The sequence below is a fragment of the Grampus griseus genome, assembly GCF_964374135.1.
Source record: "Grampus griseus genome assembly, chromosome: X".
In the NCBI taxonomy this organism is placed as follows: Eukaryota; Metazoa; Chordata; class Mammalia; order Artiodactyla; family Delphinidae; genus Grampus; species Grampus griseus.
In genome coordinates, this window is record NC_138999.1 from 6,802,615 (window position 1) to 6,825,232 (window position 22,618).

Here is a 22,618-nt window from a genome sequence, read left to right on the forward strand (position 1 = left end):
TCTAGAAGGAGCACAGCCCCGTGACCCACTGTTGACACCTGACCTCCAGAGTGTAACACAGTCAGTCTGTGTTGCTTAAAGCTGCTGAGTGTGTGGTCATTTGCTGCACCAGCCATAGCAAACTGAGATAGGGGACACACCCGTCTAGGTGCTACAGTCAGGAGTTTCATACGTAGGGTCGAAGGGGTTCAGCTAGCAAGCGGTAGGAGGTCGGGGTCCGGCTAGCAAGCGGTAGGAGGTCGGGGTCCAGCTAGCAAGCGGTAGGAGGTCGGGGTCCAGGCCTTTGCTTCCTCCTCTCGCGCTGAGAAACAGCCTGGCGGCGTTTGCTGTCGCCGTTTTCCTTGATCTTGACTCTGCCCAGTGGGACGTGTGCTGCCAAGATTGACCAGATGTGACCATGTTCTTTTGCAGAACCTGGGAAAAATAATAGCCCTACAAAATTCTGATTTTATAATGATGGTTCAGTCCAACATAGAGGAGTTCTTTCACAGAAATGAGCTGACATCAGAGTGTGTGAGTTCCATACGTCCTTTTTTTTTTTTTTTTTCTTTTTAAAGCAGTGCTGAAATTTACACCATCTGGAAGACGCCCAACGACAGGTTTATTAGCTACTGGGCAATTTAAAAATATATACTTTACTGTCATTCTTGAAGCTTTTGTCACTTGTGACACCAGAAAATTGAATTTCTTAATCCACTTATATTGAATTTAAAATCCACTTAAACTAGGGCTTCAGGTGTTAGGATGCTTGAGTCCTAATAAGCAGATACCCTAGTGAGTTTCGTCTTCTGGATTCTGTTGTGACCATAAGAAGAAATGTTTTACGTGTTCAGTTTTCATCACAAACCGGCTGAAAATCATGTTATGTATAAATAAGAGTTGATTCAATAAACCTTACTGTTCAGGTGTAATTTGAATGAGAAAGCCTGTCTGCAGGCCTCTTACCAACTTAAATTATGCAAATTAGGCATTTGATATTCGAGGCAGTGAGCTTATTTAAATCCTTTGTAACAGAGCAAATGGAGAATTTTCATTTTTTAAAAAAATTGGAAGTTGTCTCTGGATTCTTGATTGTGTGGTAACAGTGCAACTGTATATTTTGTTGTACATTTGCGCACGTACACATAGGCAATCTTTGCTTGAAGGATCTCAGAAGGGTTTTTTTTAAAAAACGGCTTTATTGAGGCATACTTGACATACCGAAATCCACCTGTTGTCATGTTCAATTCAGTGATTTTTAGTAAATTTACAGAGTTGTGCAGACATCACCACAATTCAATTTTAGAACATTTATCACCTAAAAAGAATCCCTCTGTCCGTTGGCACTACTCCCCTACCCATGAAGCCCCTGGCAGCACAATCTGTTTTGCGTCTCTGTGGATTTGCCTGTTCTGGACATTTCAAACAAGTGGAATCATATAATGTGTATCTTTTGTGTCTGAACTTTCATTTAGTATACTGCTTTCTTAAATTTATTTATTTATTTTTGGCTGCACTGGGTCTTTGTTGCTGCGCGCGGGCTCTCTCTAGTTGCGGCAAACGGGGGCTACTCTTCGTTGCGGCGCGCAGGCTTCTCGTTGTGGTGGCTTCTCGTTGCGGAGCACGGGCTCTAGGCGTGCGGGCTTCAGTAGTTGTGGCACGTGGGCTCAGTAGTTGTGGCGCACGGGCTCCATTGCTCCCGCGGCATGTGGGATCTTCCCGGACCAGGGCTCGAACCTGTGTCCCCTGCATTGGCAGGCGGATTCTTAACCACTGCGCCACCCGGGGAGTCCTTAGTAAACTGCTTTCAGAGTTTATTCATGTGGTTGCGTGAATCAGTACTTCACTCTTTTTTTTATTGTTGAATGGTATTTTGTTGTTACGAATGTACCACATTTTGCTTATTCACTCATCAGTTGATGGGTGTGTGGGCCGTTTCCACTTTTTGGCTATTATGAATGAGCTGCTGTGAACATTGTTTATAGGTTTTTGTGTAGACGTATGTTTTCACCTCTCTTACGTATATTTCTCAGAGTGGAATTGCCGGGCCATATGGCCACTCCGTGTGTAACTTTCTGAGGAACAGCCAGACGGTTCTCCAAAGTGGCTGTGTCGTTTTCCGTTTCTACCCACGACATGTGAGCGTTCCAGTTTCTCTACATCCTCACCAGCACTTGTCATCATCTCTCAAAGAACTTCCTGAACCTCAGTTATAAGGCCCACAGCGTCGCTTGCTGAGTAGGAAATGAGGGCTTTTCATTGCCTGCTTTAAAGGTCCCGAGTTCCTTGAAGAAAGGAGCCGAGCGGATCTTCTGTGTCTCTGTAGGTAATGAGCATCTCATAAAGCTTGGTCTGAGCACATGGGAGAGTAAAGGAATTAACGAGTGATGCCCAACAGAGGAAGAAACGGTGGGCACTGACACCCCCCCCCCCACCCGCCCCGAGGCCGCAGAGACTCGGGGCTCGGGCACAGAGGATGAGTCAGGACGGGCACAGAGGATGAGTCAGGACGGGCGAGTCCATTCCCAGAGCCCCGCCTGCTGCAAGACTCGCTTGGACTCTGAGGACGGGCTGAGGGGTGAAGCATCGGGAAGGAGAGCGCAGGTTTTCAGAACAGAATCCTCATCGGGGAATAGACGGCACGGCCATAGGACACGAAACCTGGCACTGCAGGGGCCACAGGGAGTTGGGGCCAGGTGCTGAGGAAGTGAGGCCCCGACAGGGGTGCGGTGAGGGAGCCCCCCGGAGAGGCATGACACTTAAGGAGGTGCTCACCCTCGGGGTCCCCACTCACCTCCCCCTCATGCCACCCGGAGTGACAGAAGTCCTCCCTGCAGCCAGCATTGGTGCTGCAGCTTCTCGAGCAGCTATAGAGACCACACGTGGATCGCACCGTACGTTCCCTGACGCCCCGATTATAATCCCTCTTAAACGGATTGTAGTACGCAGGGAACTGGTACTCGGCAAGCAGAAGGCGTGTTTGTTTCCTGTGGTTCCTGGAACAAATGACCACAAACGTAGTGGCTTCAGATGACTTACATTCAGTACTTCACAGTTCTGGAGGTCACAAGTCCAGCACGGGTCTCGCTGCACTAAAATTGAGGTGTCTGCAGGGACACTTATTTTCTGGAGGCTCTGGGGGAAATGTTTGTCGTGTTTTGTTTTCTGTTGCCTTTCCCAGCTTCCAGAAGCCGCCTGTGTTCCTTGGCCCCTGACCCCTTACTCCCTCTTCAAAGCCAGCCATGGCCGAGTCTCACATTGCATTGCTTGGACACTGGCTGTCCTGAAACCCTCTTCCCCACTAAAAGGACTCCCCTGATTACTTTGGGCCACCTGTATAATCCAGGATAACTTTTTTTTGTAGGGTTAGATTAGCGACCTGGATTCCATCTGCACAGTTAATTTCCCCCGCTCCGGGGAACCTGCCATATTCACAGGTTCTGGGGCTTAGTATGGGCACAACTGGGGTGCGGAGGGGTGACTCTGCTACCGTAGAGGGCATCGGTTACGGTAGTTTAACAGCTTATTCTTGACGTGGTATTAGTCCCTGCCTCCTGCTTTCCTGGCCGTGTAGGAACCAGGGGTTCAGTCAGGAGCTGCAAGGTGTGGGTTGGGTGTTTTCCGGAGCAGTGCTGTCATCCATTACGTATTTCCGGAGCAGTGCTGTCATCCATTACATATTTCCGGAGCAGTGCTGTCAGCCATTACGTATTTCCGGAGCAGTGCTGTCATCCATTACGTATTTCCGGAGCAGTGCTGTCATCCATTACGTATTTCCGGAGCAGTGCTGTCAGCCATTACGTATTTCCGGAGCAGTGCTGTCAGCCATTACGTATTTCCGGAGCAGTGCTGTCATCCATTACGTATTTTGAGTGATGCGTTAGGATCACACCTTTGGTTTAGGAAGATTTATGTGCGGCTTTGCAGGGGGAAAGACGAGGCAGGGGGAAGTTGTACGCACTCATCCCGAGGCTGATTGGGGAGTGGTAGTGGACGTGGAGAGAGGTGACGTTTAGGGATGCTCTGTGCATAAAACTTGGGGCCCGATTGATGGATTGTTGGGAGGGGGTCAGAAAAGGGCAAGGGATGAATCCAAGGTGAGAGCAGCAAAGCTCTGGGCCTGGATGTGAAGGGTAACAATTGGTGAGTCATAGGACATAGTCAAGAGAGACTGGGAGAAGATGGACATTTACATTTGAAGTAGTGATCTTTGGGGACTGGACAGGAACCCAGATTGAGACTGAAGCAGGCAGAGGAAATACTGCCTTGGAAGAAGAGAGCTTTGGCGTTCCCTGCGAAGAGGGCTACCGTGTTAGATGACCTTACAAGAGAACAGAGCTGCAGGAAAAAGAAATTCAAGGGTGGGGTGTTGGGGAAATGCCTACCTTTAGTGGATCGAGGATGAAGAAGAAGCAGAGAAATGATCTGAGAAAGAGATTGACTCATCCGACGCGTGTTTATTGAGTGGCTCCTAGTTGCCAGGCGTGGGTGAACTAAAAGCAGAGGCAGGTCCTGCCCTCGTGGAGCCTGCAGTCCAGCTGGATTGCTCTGGACCCATTCACTTGGATAACTGTGGCCGTTACGTGAGCCAGTGGAGGAGAGGGTTATGGAAACAGCAATGCCAGGTGTCCCCGAGGAGCGGGAAGGATGAGGCCTGGTCCTTACACTTGCTGGCTGTGTGGAAGGAGTGGATTATTTCAGGACAGCAGAGTAGGAAGCTTCCTCTTACAGTTCACATGGTTCCGACCGAGGGTCGTTTCCACCAGCTCCGCTGTGTTAGGAGCTCCAGGTTTAGTAACTTCCCTTTTCTTGATGCAGAAACCCATGTCTGGGACCTTTGCGTTCCTAGCTTGTTGTTCTGAAACCTAGGCCACCTTGCTTGTTGACTCGAGCGGCCGTATAATTTATTGTCCAAATTGGGGCACTTCTGAGAGGGAAAGGCAGCACTGTTAATAATTACCTTGGGACAACGGGGATCAACCAGGATCGTCTCCAGCAGAAAGACAGATGAATACGTTGCTGTCCCGAAATAAAGGTCATGGCTAGCTCGTGATGTTTTTCCTGAAGTTCTCAACTCGAATTTGTGGAAAAGTTTTAATGCCACATATTTTGTAATTATTTCTCAGGAAGCCTGGAGATTTGTTCACACACATACCAGGCATGGTTCACGTGTCCTGTGTGGTGCTATTCTGCAAATACCTTTAGACCCTATTGTGATTAACAGAAACATAAACAATTTCAAAGGCACCTTGGAATTTACTGCCATTATGTACTCTTGCTATTAGGTGTTTTCCCTTAAACATCAGGTAATAAATTGCAGCTTTGTTTTTTAATTTTTAAAAGATTTTTGGCTGCACTGGGTCTTGTTGCTGTGCGCGGGCTTTCTCTAGTTGCGGCGGGCTTTCTCTAGTTGTGGCGAGCAGGGGCTACTCTTCGTTGCGGTGCGCGGGCTTCTCACTGCGGTGGCTTCTCTTGTTGCGGAGCACGGGCTCTAGGCGCGCGGGCTTCAGTGGTTGTGGCACGCGGGCTCAGTAGTTGCGGCTCACAGGCCCTAGAGCGCAGGCTCAGTAGTTGGCGCACGGGCTTAGTTGCTCTGCAGCATGTGGGATCTTCCCGGACCAGGGCTCGAACCCGTGTCCCCTACATTGGCAGGCGGATTCTTAACCACTGCACCACCAGGGAAGCCCCAGCTTTCTTTTCTTTAGTGTAGGTGGTTCACAAAAGTTTTTGACACTTAAAAAATGGTTCTCCTTGTTTTATTGGGGCATCGCTTACAATACCAAGCAGTTGAACGCAGTGGTGAAAATCACAGTATGATCCAGCCCATACAGTCGGTTACTAGGCAACCATTAGAAACAATACTGTAGAAGTGGTATATTTATTGGCACCGAAATGTGTTTACAATATACTGTAATGTGTTTCTGTGACCCCAGGAGACCCGCCACCCAGTTGGGACTTGGAACACTTCTAAGACGTAGCTTTGGAATAAGCTGGGCTGTGCGGAGACCTACATGCTGCTACCATACTGTTATCCACTTGTAAATTCGATTTACTGAGCTGTGCTTTGGTGCTGTGTGGTTATCTAACACCGAGGGTTATTGTAAAAGTGACCCAATGAAAATCTGGTGGACAGCATTTACTGAGGGTAGAGTAGTACCGAGTCCACAGTTTCCTCTCTGGGACCCGTGGGAGAAATTTTACATGTGCAGTAAACTCTAGGGGCTGTGTTTTTGGTATCTGTGTCTCCTTCATTTTTTGGATACTGTGAGTCAGGCATCTAATTATATTTGTTTCTTTGAATCGATGTCTAGGAAACTCAGAGTCTGATTTATAGAGTTCCCTTCCAACTGATGTAACGTTGTGTCTGACGGCAAACTTTGGGTCCTGTCGTCACCTTTCTCAGCTTGGTCTCATTTTTTCGTGCCATTATTTTCTGTTTGCCCTAATTGACCCAGTTCATTATGTTATTTTTGCTATGTTGTGCGTGTGTGTGTGTTTGGGACCCACCTCCAATCTTCTTTTTCTTTTCTTTTCCCAGGTGGGAAATGATGAGGTATTTTAGTGACTGAGAGAGTGCGGTGTCTTCTTGGAAGTTGTTGGCTTACAGTGACCTTTGAATTCTGATGCGCCAGCAGCATCTTACTTTAATGCGGCTGCTTCCTGCTGAAGTCCATCGGGGCAAAGTGTATGTCTAAATTTAGTGTGATGAGGACAGTGTCAGAAGCAGCTGCTGAGCAGACCCCAGTTAAACTGTTGAGGCCTTTCAGGCATGGAAATTAAAGTTCTTTAGAAACCAGTCTATGAAAGAAAGACTCGTAACAATGAACAAAAGTCCTGAATCATTTAATTTTACTGGGGGAGAAAAGCCATTAAAAAATAAATTCCTGGGCTTAAAGGTACATTGAATGGAGCGGAAAAGAAATTCTTTTTCTATCTCCACCAGAGTGGTAGAGCACTTTCCGCTAAACTCCATTGAAAACTGGGCCTCAGAGCCTTGATTATGCTTCATAACTTCAGCTGAAAAGCAGGAAATGAAATCAAGGTTATTGAAGTAAAAGTTCTTCTGGGTCTCCCGCTAAACGAGTGTAAAGAATTAGTGCAGGAAGAATAGCTACTTCGCGATTTTATGAGAGGGAAAGATTTGGAGTGACTCTTCTGGATCATTTCAGGGCCTGGCTATTCCCCGGTAATAACAGCCAGTGGTAATGGCCTCTGATTAAGAGCTCTGATGGGCCAGGAGCCGTGCTGTGTGTTTTACAATCAGGGTCTCTCTTCCTCCCGACAGTCGTGTAACGTAGGCGCCCTTCGCCCGGTTTTTACAGGGAGAGCGAAGTACGAGGCTCACAGGTTCTTGTCTGGGGCCACACGTATACTTGGTGACGAGGCTGTAAGCTCATTCCGGAATGTGTGGACCACGGTGGTGAAAGGAGTTTTATCCAATACTTAGTGGTGTTCTGTCTGTGCCAGGGAGGGTTCTCTGTCCTTTCTGTGCGTGTGCATGGTGGGGGCCACCCCTAACGTTGTTGTGAGGGTTCAGTCAGTTACCTGGAGCTGGAGGCGTGGGGAAGCCTGGCCCGAGGATGCATACAGCCGGCCAGGGGTGGGTTGTCCCAGCGCTTCTGGTCGCAGTTCCCCAGCTCGTAGTTGCCAGGCCAAGTGCATCCTGGGTAGGATAACAGGACATGTCCGTATCCCAGCCAGAAGAGCTGCTAAGGCCGAGCTGCATCTCAGTTCTCACTTTCACTATGGGACCCCAGGGGTGTGCCTGGAAGAAATGCCCCTGGCAGCAAGGCGTGGATCCAGTGGGGAGCCTGCAGACAGGGTGAGAAGGACAGGTGACTTGTAGATGCTATCGGTGATACGGTTCTCAGGGCTGAACGCCTGCGTTCTCTCAAAGGCGCAAGGCTGGAGAATGTGAAACCAGTTAGGAGAGCTTGTTAACAGCCGGGGCAGAAGATTGGGGGTCGGGGGTGAGGCACGGCAGGGCCAGACAGAGTCTGTGGGGTGCGTGAGGCAGCTGTAGACAGACTGGAGACGTGTTTGTGAGCTGAACTGCCTGAGCTGGCTGGTGATGGAGAAACCCTCCGTTTCAGCCCCAGGTGTGGCCACCTGAAACGTCTCCAGATGTCACCAGACATCTCTTGGAGACCGCAGTCTTCCCCAGCTGGGAGCCACTGGTCTAAAGACTTGGGGGCAGGACTGACGCTCAGTGCAAACTGAAACAGAATTCCTAGTGACCCAACACCTCCCAGTCGTTAATTTGACAAATAAGAAATTTTTTTCCCCACTTTTGGAAAAGGCTGGGGTTTAAGTCACTTTGAGGGCATCTTGTTTCCAAAGGGGGAAGGATCAGAGAGTTGCATAGTCTTGGTCTCTGCCTCATGAGGCTTCTTGAGCGTCTTCCAGTACGGTGAAGCTCTAGTGTATTTGTGTGAGAGTGTTGGGTGTTTTGGTTTTAGTTTTAAATTTTTATTTTTACCTAGGACACCTTTCTGATCTCCTAAATAGGGAGGTTGACACTTGAAGGAGCACTTTGGTTTGTGAATAGCAAGATGTGTTTGTGTGCCTGTTTGTGTGTGTGTGTGCGTGTGTTTTAATACTCTGTTCTTGCGTTAGCTGAGCATTGCCATTGGTGTCCTAGATTTTGAGGTATTTAGGTAAGCACAGAGTTGAATTTAATTGTTTTCCCAAAGGGATTTGCTTGCTGTGTTGTTAAATGAAATTGAGGACGGTACACTTGCCCTTTCCAGGTGAGGGTTGGGGGAGTAGGATGTGTTTGCACATCATAGAAACTGAAACCTGAACACCAGGACCATATGGCGTTCAGAAACTTCTGTGATAATTTCAGTGAATAAATAACGTGCTTGACAATTACATTTAAAAGTACGCTTAGTACTCATTGCAGAATGTGGAGAGAGTGCTTTGGGAGTTGAGGACGAGATTCACTGGCATTCTTTCCTACCCCATGGTACCCTCATTGTGTCATCTATAGACCAGAAATTGATGTGTCACCTGAAGATTACATTGATAGTTTGGTGTTATATCTGCGGGGAGAGATTCAGATTGCTGTTGGTTGACAACTTGCTGAATAAGAAAGATCATGCTTTCCTAATACTTTATTTATTTTTTAATAAATTTATTTATTTATTTATTTTTGGCTGCGTTGGGTCTTTGTTGCTGCACGCGGGCTTCTCATTGCGGTGGCTTCTCTCGCTGCGGACAGAGCACGGGCTCTAGAGCGCAGGCTTAAGTAGTTGTGGCTCGCGGGCTCTAGAGAGCAGCCTCGGTAGCTGTGGCGCAGGGGCTTAGTTGCTCCGTGGCATGGGCATCTTCCTGGACCAGGGCTCGAACCCGTGTCCCCTCCGTTGGCAGGCGGATTCTTAACCGCTGCGCCACCAGGGAAGTCCCTATCCTAATACTTCAATGTATCATCTTTAAACGTTGTGATTCTTTTTCTCTCACTAAATAAAATTTCATGCCACTGAATAAAATTTAACGCTTACAAACAAATATTGTGCGACTGATACCTTATTAAAGTTTTTGTGTTTTTTTTCCGTTGATGCTAGCTCTGGATGGATTATATAAGTGTAAGCCCAATTGGGTCATGTTACGTTACCTCTCTCATACCAGATTTTCATGTGACAGGTCCTGTCTTGGTCTTTGTATATGGGATTTATTTGGCATATCGTGGTGTGAGTTGGGAAAGTGCTTTTCATTCGTCACGTGTGACATGTGTATGGTTGAGTCTGCTGTCGTGGGGTGATGGGCAAATGACACACATGTCTGTATATATGTGCTCATATACGTCAACGCATGCTCACAATCCTGATTTTGCCAATTCTACAAGCGTTAAGTACTTGTTGTTAGTGTCATAACGCTTTAAAGAAGAAATCAAGTTTATATGTGTCTTGGTGAGTGTCGCTTTTTCTCCTCATTTGAATAACTCACACTTTGACGCTGAACTTGTAAGACCTGCAAGCATAATAAAATGTCATTTTGCAGGAATGAATGGATATTAAATGACTTACCTGAAGAGTATATGAAGAAAATATGTTTCCCCATTGATTCTTAAATTAAAAATGAATGATGTTTCCTGAATATTTATTTCCCTATACCTACAGTGCTACGTTTGTTTTTCTTCAAAGTTTAAAAACGAAGAGTGACTTTCTTTGGTTGTGATCGTGCTGTTTGCTTTGAAGGCACAGCTGTGGCATGCAGGCTGTGTTCTGTACTCAGCCATGATAAAGTGGTTCTCAGGGAGTCTGATGAAACAAGAGGCTAGTTGGCTTTGTGGCAGGTGCACAGGACTTGTGCAGTTTGGTTTTGTGCTGTTTTCTGTCTCGGTTGTTGCTAATAGATAGGTGACAGTTTACGATATTTGTGACATTTGTTGAATGAGTAAGCGAATGGATGAATGCACAGAGAAGGCCTTGCGTGCTATTCTAGTTTCTATCCCCTGGAGCATCCGCTGTGCAGAAGCAGTGTTTCTTGCCGAAGCATACGTGGAGAGCCGTGGTCTACACCCAGGCGTGATGGGGTGAGGGCTCCCCGACTGCCGTCGTGAGGTGGCATTCAGAGGAGTTGCCATTAGCAGCCTGCCAGTTGTCTTGTGTTTTGTTATTTTTTATGTCTCACTGCTATTTACTGCTGTGATGTTGTGAGTACGGTACAAATTTTTGTTTTGTGAGGGACCTTCCTATCTCACCTCAGATGAAAGAGGGCCCTCGGTTGCCCTGTTTACACACTGGGTGTAATAAAATCCAGTCTTGGGTGCGGAGGGCTGCTCCTGCTTGTGTGATAGCATTCTGAAAGTTCCTCACGTTCTTAACGAGGAAGGAGGCCCTAAGGAATTAAATCACAGAACCTTATATTGGAAATAGTAACGGCGGGGATTTGGAAATTGCCCTCAGGTTTTTCTTCTGAACTCGTGTCTCACGTCATCTCGGGGTGGGTGCTGTCGGCACTGATGTTCCATCGCTGTCTTTTCTTCCTCTGTGTCGTAGTCTTTGATCTGTGCTGTCACGTATGGTAGCCACTGGCCACGTGTGGCTCTTCAAATTAAATGAATTAAAATTAAATTCAGTGTAAAAGTCAGGCCCTCAGTCGTACTGGCCACATTTCAACTGCTCGGTAGTCACACGTGGCTAAATGAAGACCTTTCTAGACAATGAAGGTACAGTGCGGAAAGCTTTATCAGATGGGAGATGGTTAGCTAGATTTTTGCCTAACAGGTATTCCAGGAAAGAGAGGGAGGGGAAAATACCTCAAGTCTGAAGAAGAGAACTTTCAAACCAAGTGACTAGAACAGTGAATAAAAATTCAGCCCATCAAAAAAATTACTACATGAAGGCTCATCATCGTGTCATTTTAGAAAATCAGGGATAAAGGCAGTATCTAAGCACTTTCTGGATTTAAAAAAAAGTCATAGGAAGGATTTTGAATCAGAATGACATCATATTTCTTAAGTTAGAAAACAGACTGAGCTTAGAATTCTATGAAAATTTATTTTCACTCAATTTTGAAGTCATTCCCTCCCTGGTTGTTAATTAAGAGTAGCATAAAGTGGTTTTCCATGTTCAGGCTATCAGTATAATTTAGCTCTCATACATCACTTCTCAGGAAGCTACTAGAGAATGGGTCCCATCAGAACGAGAGAGTAATCCAAGAAAGGGGAAGATTTGGGGTCCCGGAAACAGAAGGAGGCGGAAGGAATTCTCAGGATGCTGGTGTGATCTCGGGGCATCTGCTCTGAGCCGACCCACCTCTGACAAGTACAGACTGGAGCAGAGACCAGAGGAAGGTCTGGTGTGTATACATTTGGGGAGAGGGGGGTGGGGGTGAGGGCAGGATAGACATGGAACTGACAGATTATCCGAGTTAAAAATTGAAAGGTTGTGGAGGGTGTTGGAGGAATTATCAAAGAAAATAAAAACAGAGGCAACTAATAATCCCAGGAAAATGTAAGAGTTGCATAAGAAAGGAATCCTAATCACACTGTACTGCTTGCTCAGCGGTGCCGATTCCATTGTCAAAATAATACGTGTGCCGTCTAGATTTAACCCCCCAAATGTTATACTGTTGGGGAAGCGTGGGAGGGTAAGTCCAGGATTGGTGATCGGAATTTAAAAAACCAAAATTCCTCTTCCATGTGTGAGAAAATCAAGTTAAGTGGTATCTGATGTTGATAGGATACATTATAAGCAGCTTACTTAGAAACATGGGAGTCCGTACTAGGCAGCACTGCCAACAACAGAAGCAGTTCTGAGGTTTGAAAGTGGTTGCTCTGTGAAGTAGCATTGAGGGTAGCTGGTGCTGGAAAGCTTGCAGTGAAAAAGGAGGAGTGTTTCGCCTCCCCTGTGTACGTGTATCACTTTGAAAAGAATAAAAATGGTTTGGAAAATGAAAGTATACAGTATATATACCTTGGGCAGAATTATAGAAATTTTAGTACGGTTCAGGTTCGGGGTTCTCAACCTTGGTGATACTGACGTTTGATCCAAATCATTCTTTGCGGAGGGGGCGCTACGCTGCGTGCTGTGGGATGTTTCGCAGCCTCCCTGGCCTCACCAGATGCCAGTAGCATTCTTCCCCGGAGTCCTGGCAACTAAAAATGTTTCCACACGTTGCCCGGTGTCCCAGGGTTGGGGCAGGGGGGCGAAATCAGCGCCATTTGAGAAGCACCGATTTAAAGGATTTAAAATCTGGTATGGAATGAATCATCTCAATATATGAAAACACTGGTCAGCACAGTATGGGTAATGCAGGAAACAGCAGCTTCATCACGAAGAACTTGAACCCCATACGGAGCAAATGAAGTGCTTTGGAATTCTCTGGTACGGTGAACCGCTGCAGCCCACCCGTGCCTTTGGGACCAGAATGTGTCTTAGCCCCTGGCTCTTGGCCCAGTTAATTCAGGGCTCAGTGAAAAAAAGAAAAGGAGTCAGGAGGAAACCGCGGCTCCTCTGTCACGCACCGTGGCTTCGGAAAACATACTTTAGATTTTTCACATTATTTTCAGGATGATACAACTGAATTTCTCCAGAGTGGAAATGTTCATCATTATGGCAACTTTGGGGGAAAAATGCGCGCTTTGGATACATTTCTCTGCTCAGTTGGCTGCAGGACGAGATACATTCCTCCTATCTCCCCCTCCCCTCCCCTCTTCCCTCCCCCACCAGTTCTTTTGCAAGTTCTTGGTTCAGTTCCTTGCAAGGTGTTTTCCCTTAGAATTTACAAAGGAAGTCAACAGGAAAATGGTTCCTCAGGTTTGTTTTTTTTTTTTTTGATGTGGATGAAACCTCATAAATAATTTAATACCCTCATTTCACAGCTGAGGAATCTCTGGTTCAGAGAGTTTCTTATAATTAATTAGGAGCAAAGTGAGGCCTGTAACTCTGCTCTTTTTTTTTTTTTTTAAACGTTTTCAGTTAAACACATAAAATGCACGTTCACGGTAATGCTGTGGAAGGAAGGCAGAACAGGGCAGTGAAATGGATCCGGCCTCTGGCATGTTTTGTCAGCACTTCCATACAGTTCAGGGTTCTGAGCGTGATCTGCCAGGAGCGTGTGCCCTTCCTTGTCAGCTTAGATAAAATGAAACAAAAGAAAAGAAGCCAGAAACTCATGAGGGCCTCCGTAATTCCAATTCCTGATGGTCCAGACGGAGCCCCTGCGGCGGGGGTAGGGGGTCTAGGATGATGCAGAAGCAAGTCAGAAAGGGAGGGCTCTGGTCCTCCAGTCTCCCCGCTTTTGTTGGGGGCAGTCCTGGAGCCAGGATGCACAACCACTGCAGCTGTCCTTACACTGGTGGCCCAAAGAGTGACGTTGGTCCATAGTGCTCGGGCGGCTCCTTCCTCCCTCTGCTGGATTGAGGCAGCCGCATTCTCTCCACGGACCGGCCCTCCGGTACTCTTGTTTGCTGTCAGCATCCTCATTCCTAAGTACCACGATAGCAAGAGCATCCCCCGGCCGGTATTTTGGGAAACGTCCGTACCTTCCTCTTGCTCCCGTTCGTTGCCTCCAGTACCACTCAAGCAGTAGCCCCTTTCTCTTCTACGTTGCCTGACTTCTTGCGCCAACAAGTGCCACCTCCTCCGTGAAGCCTCTCTAGATTTCTTCCATGTGGAGAAGACGGCGTGCCTGAATCCTGGTCATCCTGTCAGCCGCAGTCGTCCTTGTACGCCATCTCAGTAGCAGTTATTTGCTAGTCTTTGCCTGATTTTTGAGAGACGGCTGTCACTAGAAGCCAAGGACACCACACTATTTTGGATTTCCTCCTACTTTGCTGTACTCTCCTCTGTCTCATTGGCCTGGTCCTTCTTAGGGTTCAGTGGTCAGTATATATAATATATATATAATCGACTATATTATATATATAGTCGATTATATAATATATAGTCGATTATATCGCATATATAATCGACTATATATATTACCTATATGGTCGACTATATATATAACATATAGTCAATTATATATATTATATATATAGTCGATTATATATACATAATCTATTCTTTTTCAGATTCTTTTCCATTATAGGTTATTACAAGATACTGAATATAGTTCCCTGTGCTCTACAGTAGGTCCTTGTTCTTTATTTCATATATGGTAGTGTGTGTCTGTTAATCCCAAACTCCTAATTTATCCCTCCCCCCTTCTCCCTTGGGTAACTGTAAGTTTATTTTCTATGTCTGCGAGTCTGTCTCTTGTTTTGTAAGTAAGTTCATTTATATCATTTATTTATTTTTTATTTATTTGTTTTTATTTATTTTTGCTGTGCTGCACAGCTTGTGGGATCTTAGTTCCCTGACCAGGGATTGAACCCAGGCCCTCGGCAGTGAAAGCTCTGAGTCCTAACCACTGGACTGCCATGGAATTCCCTGTATCCGTTTTTTAGATGCCACATGTAAGTGATAGCGTATGATACGTGTCTTCCTCAGTCTGACTTACTTCACTCAGCATGGTCATCTTGAGACCAGTGGTTCTCACAGGGGCGAGTATGCCCTCCAGGGGACACGGGCAGTGTGGGTCAGTTTTGGTTGTCACCTCTTGGGAGGATGGGGGACTCCTATCGGTGTCTAGTGGGAAGAGCCTGGGCTGCTGTCCAGGATCCTGCAGCGTAGAGGATGGCCCCACCGCAGACACAGCGGTCTCATCTAAGCGCCAGCAGTGCCGAGGATGAGAAGTCCTGCATCCGATGCTCCCATCCAGGCCCACGGCTTCAGAGGTCGTGGTTACTGCCGGACTTAACTCTGTGACTCTGACCTCTCCCACTTGCTGAGACCTGTGTGTTTAACCACCTAGTTAACAGCCTGCTTGGAGAGCCGATGGGCAGTTTCAAAGTTCACACCTTAAAAGACTCTTGATTTCTCTTCCGCTCAGCCTTCGTGCCTCCTGGGCAATGGCCCCACCTTCCAGGTTTTGCTCAAGCTCTGAACCTAGAAGCTGTCCTTGCTTCTTCCGTCCCCTCCCCAGCACACCTCCGCCCTACCGGTGCGTCCTCCGGGTCACACCTCCAGACACCTCAGACGCTGTGCGTCCCTCTCCATCTTGTCTCTCATCCTCCCCGCCTGCTTTGTGAGCCACTGTGTTCCTCTGCTGAGCAAGAGATTCTCTGGGTTTTGTTCTAAGAACGATGGGAGCCCCTGAAGGGTTGTTAAGTAGAAAGATGGTCGTATTTTCTTTTCTCGTTCAGTCTGGCGCTGGGTGAAGGGAGGTCAAGAAGAAAGGATCAGACTCCTTTCCAAGGGCTGCAGAGTCCTCTGTGATCCAGGACCTGCGATCACTCACTTCTGCCCAGTGCACTGGCCTTCCTCCCTGGCTCCCAGTCGCCAAGGTCGATCTCGCCACGGGACATTTGCACTTGCTGGCCACTGTCGCTCCCATTCAAGGGCTCCCTCCTCATAGAGCTCCATCCCAGGCCCCAGTGTAAACTCAGCTCCTTGTCTGCTGGTCACTTGTCTCCCACGACCAGTTTGAGCGTCATCACTTCTCTCCTGTTAAACGGTCTCGTCGTGAGTTTTCTGACGAGTTTACTGTCACTGATCTTCCCTCACTGAGATTCCCCCTATCCCCCCTTTTCACTGTCCAGCCGGGTAAGTGTCACATGACGGCAGACCTCGGGTGTCCCGGAAACCGGGGCAACCCTGAGCAGCGCTTCCGCTTTCCACAGGACCGGGCGTGTCGTTCTCAGTAAGCACGTGCTGAGTTGCGTTGAATCTAGAAATACCTGTGTTGTCACTTAGCGTGTTTTAGGATGCTAGAGAAAACTGAGAGATGGGGTAGATGTTTCAGTTACTGGAACTCCCTGCTGATGTGATCACAGTCGGTTCTCAGATAGTGAGATGTTTGAACAGATTTGTGTGTGTGGACAGTCACATCATGTGCTTTACATAGAGACGTAAGCCTGCAGTTCACCTACGGTGGTTGTCTATCATCTGACGCTGTTATTATTTCAGCTTCCTCAGACCTCCTCTTTCAGAAGTCTGCCTGCTTCGGGAACGGTCGAGAATGTATTCGAGATGTCTTCGTTGATATGTTTTGCCTGACTTTGGGTATTTTTTTCATTGACAGGTAACTGAAGACAGAAAACAGGCCTAAAAAATAAACCCTCGAAGGAAGAAGGGATTTGCCTACGTTTGGCTCTGAGTAAGTGGAATTGTAACATGGATTCTTTCTTATTCCGTAATGAATATCCTGTCAACCGCTCCACGTTTTCTGGGCTTAAAAATTAACTATTACTGTATGGCTGTGCGTACCGGAAACAGGGATTTCCCAGGATTTCTCGTAAGAGGAGATTTGGTGACCAGAACATGCTTTCTGTCTGCGTCGGCACTTCGCAGCAAGCTCCTATTTTATTTAGCTCCTGGAAGTCAGAGATTTTAGGAGAGAGAAAGGGAGATGGTTGTTAAAGTGCGTGTGCTTTCGAGGGAGGCGTCGTCGCGGCTGTGTTTTCCCATGTGCATTTCAGGTACGTATTTTTCCAAAGATGGCTGATTTACAATAAACAGAGTTTTTTGACTCTCTTTCGCCTTTCACAGGCTCCCTTTGTCTTGCATGTGCCTCTCAGAATGTGTTTGGAAAATGACAGGCATCCACTGCTTGTGGACCAACCAGAATTTTCCATAGAAACCTCATTTGGCACCACTGTGAGGCAACGTGGCCTGTGCTGTAGGCCCCTGGGGAGGCGTTTTCCTGCTGTCTGAGCCCCACGTGGACCGTTGTGAGGGGTACAGAGAACCCAGACTCACCGAGAGCAGGGCTGTCTGGGTTCTGGGGTTGCCATCTTGGCTGCTGTATTTCACCCAGTTTACAGCGAGGCCCGATTCTCACCCACATCAAGAGCAGCCTTTTCAGACCACCTTTTATGAAAGTCTCCTGTTTCTGGGATGAGCATCCTTTGAATCTGTTGCTTCTGGAGCACTGTGGAGTATACCAGGATGTGTGAGATGTGTCTTGTGTGTTGGGGTAAGGGATTACAGGTGCTGGAAAGCCGTGGTGGGCATGGGGTGTGCCATGGGTGGTGCCGACATCTCCTGCTCTGGGAACTCCGAGGAGGGGTCTGTTAGCCTGTGCTAGAGCAGCTGAGGAGGGCTGGACCTGTGTCTTCAAAGGGACGCTCGGATTGGGTTCGGTGCTGCATGGGATTGCAGGACATACTGAGGAAGTGTGTTCTGGACGGGGACTCTGGGCAAAGGTGAGGACTCAGGAACAAGAAAGCTTTTTCTTTTTTTAGGGAAAAGTGGATAAGCCAGCCTGGTGGAATGCAGGGGACTGGGGGGAGGGGCAGAAAAGGTATAAGGAGGAGGCAAGGACTCTGAACTTGACCCTGTGTGCACAGTGCCTAGAGGACACTGATTCGGATTCTCTTAGCGTTAGAGCTGCCATGTTTGTGCACCAAAGGTGACCTTTAGAACCAGCCCCCACGGGTGAAGAAGGATGAGTGTATCGTGGCAAAATACTTCCATAACACCTTACTGTGTGCCAGACGTTGCCATAGTTCGGTTAACAACTTTATTGAGTCATATTTCGCACAGCTGACGATTCACCCATCTGGAGTGCACATACAATTCAGTGGTTTTCAGGGTATTCACAGAGTTGTGCAACCGTCACAGTTGATTTTAAAACATTTCATCCCTCCCCAAAGAATCTCATACGCGTTAGGAGTCACTCCCCATTCCCACCTCCCCCAGCCCCTGATCACCACCGGTCTACGGTCAGTGTCTGGGGATCTGCTCATTCTGGACGTTTCACGTAAATGCAGTAAGTCACGTAACGTGTGCTTGGTGACTGGTTTCTTTTTTACGTAGCATAATGTTTTCAGGTTTCTTTGTAGCATTCCTTTTGTTTGCCGAGTCACATTCCATTGTATGAATACACCACATTTTGTTTATCTGTTCATCAGTCACACACCGTTATTTTTGAAGGCTTCTATTTTGAAGTAATGTTAGACTCAAAAAGAGGCTGCAGTGAAGTCTAGGGCACCCTCCTCCGCCTTCCCCGGCTGATAACATCTTACGTGAAGGTACTGCTTACCAAGAGCAGGAAATTGGACATCGGCACTGTTGACACAAATGCAGACCTTATCTGGATTTTAGCAGTTCTTATGTGTGTGCATGCGTGTGTGTGTGCATGTGGACAGTGTATGGAATATGATCACGTGTAGGTTCGAGCAACCCCCATTGTAATCTGATGCAGAACTCTTCCATCAGCACGGGGAAAGCTCCGTATGCCCCGTCTGTATGGTCACCCTCTCCAGCTCCTGGCGGCAACTGGCTTCTCCGTCTCTGTAATTTCATCCTTTCAAGAATGTTCCAGAAATGGACTCATGCAACGTGTGGCCTTTTGAGACTGCCTTTAGCGACTTAGCCTCCAGCACTTCAGATCCATCCCGGATGTTGTGTATTACTGCCAGCGCCTGCCTCGTATTCCACAGTCTGGATACACCAGCGTGTATTTATCCACTCATGCGTTGAAGGGCGTTTGGGATCTCCCTAGTCTGAGGCTGCGACACACAGAGCTGCCGTGAACACCCAGGCACAGGTTTCGGTGTGCGCCAGATGCTGGTTTCCGGCCCCGTTTATTCCTCACGCCGTCCGGCGAGGTCGGTGCCCCTGTCGCCTCTGTTGTCCAGAGAAGGAAGCTACGGCACAGAGCAGCCCTGGGTCTCCCCGGGTCACGTGGGCAGTGCTGGAGCTGCCGAGCTCAGAAGAGGCAGCGATGGCATTGGGCTTCGCCACCCTCAGGACGCTGCTCAGGAGAGAGCCCTGGCCCGGCTGACGCGGAGGGCAAGCCACCCCGCGTCCCCCACCAAAGAGAAGAGCGCCAGCGTCAGGGCTGGGATCTGAGCCGCCGCTGGGGATGGATTCCTTTCGTGGACAGAAAGAGACCCACCTCGGAGGGAGCTAAGCCCGCTGTCCCGCTGAGCTGCTTCCCCCTTTGGAGGCCTCTGTGTGCGGTCGGCGTGGAGGGTCAGGCACCTGGGAACCTGGGGAAGCCCTGCAGGCGTTGTCAGCTCTCGGGGTGATGGGAGGCAAAGCCACCGTCCGCGGGGCATGCACCCACGTTTGTGCTGCCGAGAGCCACCTGGCTGCGCGCCCAGAGCCGCTGCCCGTGCGCGTCTGCGGGAGCTGCCTTCAGAGGGGCTGCTCGCTGCCACCTGGATCGGTCATCCAGGCAGCGAGAGGCTGAGTAGTGTCCTCTGTTCTGCCCTTTGTCACTGTCGTTGTAGTGCAAGGACAGAGGGAGGAGAGGAGGAGAGCCCTCCTGCTTCCGCCACCCGCGCCTCTGGCCCTTCTGGGAAGCTGCTTCGATCCTGTGAGCCTCGTCTTCTTTTCTGTACAACGAGGAGGTTAATCCCTGCTTCGTATGTTTCGGTACAACGTGTGCAACATTGTCTCGAGCACGTGGAGTCAGTGCACGTTCCTGTTCTTCCTCCTGCCCTTTCCCCACTTCCCCTGCCGTATTCACAGTCTGGAAGTGATGGAGAACCCCGGTGTACACAGTGTTTGCTCTGGAGCTGCGTTCTGTGTGTGCGTGTGTGTGTGCGTGTGCATGCATGTGTGTGTGCGTGTGTGCACGTGTGCGCACATGCGTGTTGCTTATTCTAAGCACCTGCCTTCTGCTTTCTCATTTTTCTCTGCTGTTCTTTTTTTTTTTTCTTTTTTTTGGTAGGGGGTTCCTAGTAACTGGAATGGGTGGCCAGTTCTCACCAATTCCTTTCTATTCATAAAATCCAAGAAGGGCTCAAATGAGCCCAGTAGCTGTCATTAAAAGGAGCCCTGACTCTGAGAGAAGTGGTTCCCTGGAGCCCAGAGAGTTTCCTGTTAGAAGTAATTAGAACTGGACACAGTAACAAGGACAAAACAGTGTCTTTTGTGGATCTCATCTGGGTGGACTGTTGTGTTAAACACCAAACCGGTTGCAGGGGTTTCCATACTAAGTTGGTGCAGGTGGCAGCCCGGGGAGGGGTGGGGTTTGTTCAGCAGGCCTGGGGTGCCATGGGCTAGAGTGGGGTGTTGCTCATTTGTCTTACCGAAAGCCACAAAGCGTCCCGGGTGCCCTCGGAACCATAGCCCGTTGATTTAAAGACGTGCATTCCATGTGGTAGAACGATTGCATTTTCTGTGGTCTCCAGCTGATGAAAAGTGCCTGATGAGGTGCTGTTTGATAGCGTGATTCAGCCCTTCCTTCCTCCCTTCCGATCCTCGGTTCAGATTTATTCAGCGTACTTTTCTTTCAAACAACGTTTGTCTTCTTGAATGCCCAGAACACACAGGTAGAGCCCCACAGACACTGCCTCCCTCCAGGTTATCAGGAAAACTGCTTTCCCCGGAGAAGCTACTCTTTTCCTCTCGAACCCACACAGGCTGGGCGAGGGCTGTCGCGAGCAGCCATGTCCCAGCTGAGGGATTGAAAGTCTGGTGAGCTTCTGCACGATGGAATCTGATGCAAAGAGACATTACGTTCTGATTAATTAAATTCAAGAATAAGCTCTTGAAATTGGCTGTCGGTTCTGGTTGTAAACTGGCCCGAAAACGATGAGACGTTTCTGACATCTGTTGCTACTTCTGGCTCTTGTACCAAATCAAAGTATGTTGTTTTTCTTAGTGTTTCCTTTTGGTTTTCCTTGTAAACATGGGTGGTTCCCAGAGATCTCTTTCTTGGTGTAGGACAGTGGCTCTCAAGTGCGGGCCGGTTTTTACCCCCAGGGGACACTTGGCAAAGTCTAGAGACATATTTGATGGTCACGTTTGATTGACTTGATTGGGGGTGTGTGTGATACTGGTGTCAAGGGATGCTGCCAAACATCCCACAATGGACAGGACAGTCTCCCGCACCCCGTCACACACCACAGGAGTATCTGGCCCCAGATGTCAGTAGTATGAGCTTGGCTGCTTTGGGAGTTGGCCCCAAACTTGGCACGTGTTGAATATCGCCCTCTGTCTTCTTTCACAGTAGTTTGGTGGCTGTCGGCATTTACTCTGAAGCACCGTGGTCAGGAGCTTTTGATCCTCCTACGATGTCACGAATACGCAGTATGACTATACTTTTAGAGAAGAACATGCTTGGATTTCTGGTCCTAAATTCTGTTTTCCTTTGCAGGAAGAAATACATTTTTGACAATGTGATGGTATGTGTCAATTCATAGGCGTCAGTTCACTTGAACTTCATTTAATTTATAGTCTGTTAGAAAGTTTGCATAATTTTTTTATGGTCAGTAATAATTCTAGATCTTATTACTTAGAGTAATTGCGGGGAAGTTCCTGGTGGTCCAGTGGTTAGGACACGGCGCTTTCACTGCCCAGGACCCAGGTTCGATCCCCGGTTGGGGAACAAAGATCCCACAAGGCATGCTGCACGGCCATCAGAAAAAAAAATTGTGGGATCCTCCAAGTTCCTACTTATTGATTGAGTGATTGATTGGCTGTACCCCGAGGCATGCGGGATCTTAGTTCCCCGACCAGGGATCCAACCTGCGCTCCCTGCACTGGAAGCTTGGAGTCTTAACCTCTGGACCACCAGGGAAGTCCCCAAGTTCCTACTTTTATAAGATTCCTCTGTGCACAATTAGCAAATTTTTAAGGGAACCCCCGACATGAAAATAGTCCTCCACAAGACTGTAACTGAAAGTTCATGCCTTTACTTAATAGCTATTTAAGTCACATTGACAAGGGATTATTTTTTATAGTGATAATGCGCGTAACATATAATTTGCCATCCTAACCATTTTTTCCCCAGTAGGTGACAGTTTTGTTTCCCATCTTAACCATTTTTAAATGTACAATTCGGTGTCGTCAAGTATGTCCCCGTTGTTGTGCAGCCACCCGCGTGCAGAGCTTTTTTCACCTTCCCAAACTAACACTCTGCACTCACTAAACAACTCTCTATTCCCCTCTCCCAGCCCGTGGCACCCACTGTTCTTCTTTATGTCTCTGAATTTGACTGCTCTAAGGACCTCATACAAGTGGAATCATATAAGATTCGTCCTTTCGTACCTGGTTAATTTCACCCAGTGAAGTGTCTTCACAGTTCAGCGATGGTGTAGCATGTGTCAGAACCGTTTCCCTTTTTGTGTCTGAATAATGTTCCACTGTGTGTGTGCACCGTAGTTTGTTTATCCCTTCCCCCATCGATG

General features: G+C 48.0%; 1 protein-coding gene across 3 annotated transcripts in view; it reads left to right on the top strand.

Moving 5' to 3' along the window:
* TBL1X (transducin beta like 1 X-linked) overlaps positions 1 to 22,618 on the top strand; it is a 229,793-nt gene that overhangs the window by 69,393 nt on the left and 137,782 nt on the right. For all 3 annotated transcript variants that reach the window (XM_082680773.1, XM_082680771.1, XM_082680772.1), the window contains one exon: positions 16,555 to 16,629. The gene's annotated coding sequence lies outside the window, so the exon portion shown is untranslated. The remainder of the gene's footprint in view (positions 1 to 16,554; positions 16,630 to 22,618) is intronic.